The sequence below is a fragment of the Bremia lactucae genome, linkage group LG6 (assembly GCF_004359215.1).
Source record: "Bremia lactucae strain SF5 linkage group LG6, whole genome shotgun sequence".
In the NCBI taxonomy this organism is placed as follows: domain Eukaryota; phylum Oomycota; class Peronosporomycetes; order Peronosporales; family Peronosporaceae; genus Bremia; species Bremia lactucae.
This window is the reverse complement of record NC_090615.1, coordinates 7,894,425-7,897,419: the sequence shown is the minus strand read 5'-3', so window position 1 is coordinate 7,897,419 and position 2,995 is coordinate 7,894,425.

The following is a 2,995-nucleotide window of genomic DNA, read 5'->3' as shown; positions in this document are numbered from 1 at the left end:
ATCGATCGGTTCCTAAGTGTCGAAACTCTTCCGCAACCTCTCCATTGGACGAGGATCTGATACCTTTGCCTCACGCAGCGGTGCCACCTACTCGCAGCTGCCTTACCTTCGTCCGTTCAGTCACAGGAGTCAAGCGCTGCTGAATGACGTATTGCGGATATCGGGGGTCAAGTCTCGCGACTGACTAGGATCTTTATGATGTCCGAGCGAAGGCTCATCAGGGTTATGAAAGCCTGAAGACTCGCTTGGCTAAGGGATCCGCGTTACTCGCGTGATGTCTCTCGTTCTCCGAGTCCTGTTCGTGGTGGGAGTTGGTCGGCTGATAGTTTTTCGCCTTCTCCATCTCCCTCACCCGAACGACACTCGACTCACAATCGGCGTCACCATCGGTATTCTTAGACAGATGGGGGTTTGTGACTTCATTTGGGTCTACAAACCGTTTCAGACGAACCTACATAAAATATGGGGTGCGTCTTCAGATACGGGGAAGGGTGAGCCTATAATTTAGGAACCACCGTAAAGGGCTCAATGAACGCGGCAACAACTTCGTAGTACCTCCAGGTAGTACGAAAATTGCATTCTTAGGTACTTAATAGTACTTTTTCACCCTCTTACGCGTTCATTATTTTTGCGACTATTTCGGCCCGCATATTCTTTTTGCTTGTCCTGTGCGCTTGCCATCGCATCACGGACTTTTCGTGTGATGGCTAATCGCTCATCCACAAAGCGTTGAGCCTCGCTCATGCTTTTAACATCAAACTCGCCTACGACACCGCCGAAAGGCCGTTCATAGGACGTAGTTTTATTAACCACTGCTAAAACTGGCAGGGTCACTAGGGCAAGTTTCTGCCTTTGACAAGATACCCTCATGGGTCATCGTCATATTGACGAAACTATGTCCCTCTTTCGCACCGAGCATAGTGAGGGGCCCTCCCCCACTAAGACTCGGGCTGCGCACAAACGAGACTAGCTTCCGAGGGTGGCGCAGTCCGTTTATATAAAACGGTGCCTTACTCGTACTGGCGTGGACACTGTTATTTATAGCGAACTCTACAAAGGTAATTGCTTGCTTCATTCTTTGGGAGTTGCTATCGTGCGCAAGACATCCGCCACAACCCGATTGGCACGTTCTGTTGGCCATCGGTCTGGGGATGATCTGCGATCGACGTATGATGCTTGCTACTTTGCAGTCATACACACGTCGCCAAAACCCAGACGTAAAACGTGGATTTAGGTCCGATACTATGGACTTAGGCATACCGTGTAGTCGGTATACATGGTCCAGGAACAAGAGAGCTGCCTCCTTGTCTGTGATCGATGATTTACATATTGCTAAATTCACCATTTTGCCTTACATTCTTCTCTGATAATAATTTCAAAGTTGAATACAAGCCGGGTAAGTCAAATTCCTTGGCTGACGCTTTATCGCGCAGACAAGACTTCGAGGTAATACACCAGGAAAGTGTGTCTAATGCTGAAGCGCAATTTCAGCTTCAGGTTGGCAGCCATGAAGGCATACCAGGTGACGAGTTCATCAGCCTCTGAAATAAAACAGAGCTACAGTCAGGACGACCTTTCACCTGCTGTTGAATCACTTTGGTGGACGAAAGGTAACCCTTCCGTCGCACCTGAAAGCTAAGCTAAATCGCTTTAGCTCCAGCGATGGCCTGTTATGGCATCAGCTGTCACCTTGTGATCCCTTGAGAATATATGTGCATTAAGACACAGATCTCAAGCTAATGATCCTTCACGAGCTCCATGATGCGCCATCTAACGGGCACCTGTGCCGCCAAAAGACATTCTTACGAGTGGCAGAGGATATTTGGTGGCCACATTTATATCGATGGGTGGTCAACTATATTTGCTCTTGCGAACAGTGTCAGCGCGTTTAGCCTGCACTGTGCAGCAATGCGCCACTGAAACCGCTACCGATTGGTCAATGCCGTCGTCATCCTACGGCATAAGCGCGCTCCCGATTGCTAACTTACTTGTATCGCAGGCGATGCTAAAGGGCTTATACGCGTCTGGTAATGCCAAGACCGGTGCCTCTACAAGCGATTGCTTCACTGATGTGAACGCATCTTCTTGTTCTTTTAACCAAACCCATTCTGTGTCCTTTTTAAGGAGATCAGATAATGGTTTAGTTTGCTCCGCATAATTCTTGCTATACTTATACAAGTAATTAGCGAGCCCTAGGAATTGGCGCAAATCCTTCACATGCCGTAAGATGGGCCATTCCTTTACTGGTTTTACCTTGTCTGGGTCTGCTCGTACACCATGTGTACCAACGATGCAGCCTAGTACAGGTGTCTCAGGGACTCCTATGACGCACTTTTGCAAGTTGACGTACAATTAAGCGCCCTTCAAGGTCTGCAACACAGCGTCTTAAAAATGAGGCTTGTGAGACCCTATTGCGCTCGGCCCATCAGCGGCCCTACTATGAACGAATACATCGTCAAAGCAATGGGGCGCGTAGGCACGGTGCTGACGCATCACGTGAGCCATAACTTGGTTGAATGTCGCTGGTGCATTTTTCAAACCTTGGGGCATCACAAGCCACTCCCAAAGCATACCGCTTGGGGTGCTTCATCTGTTTTGGCTACATCGGACTCTCTCATGAGTACCTGATAGTAGCTATCTTTTTAAATTCAACGCGGAAAAGATAGTTGACTTCCCATGGACTTCAACAAAATATATTTCCGCGGGATTTGCGTTGGTATGGTCGCCTAATACAGCTTATTGTAAGCATGAACCACGCGCCATCTACCTGTGGCTTTACGCACACAAAGGTCGGGCTGCAGTGAGGCGATTTGCTCTCACGCACATGTCCCGCCTTGGCTCGCTTGTCGAAGAACTTATCGATATAATCGACTTGTTCTTTCGGCAACGGCCATTGCCTGGTCACACAATACTTGGTGCCAGGTTCGAGGTCTATCTCGTGCCCGATGCCCCTATCTGCTGGTAGGCGGCTCGGCACTTCTTCTGGGAACACATC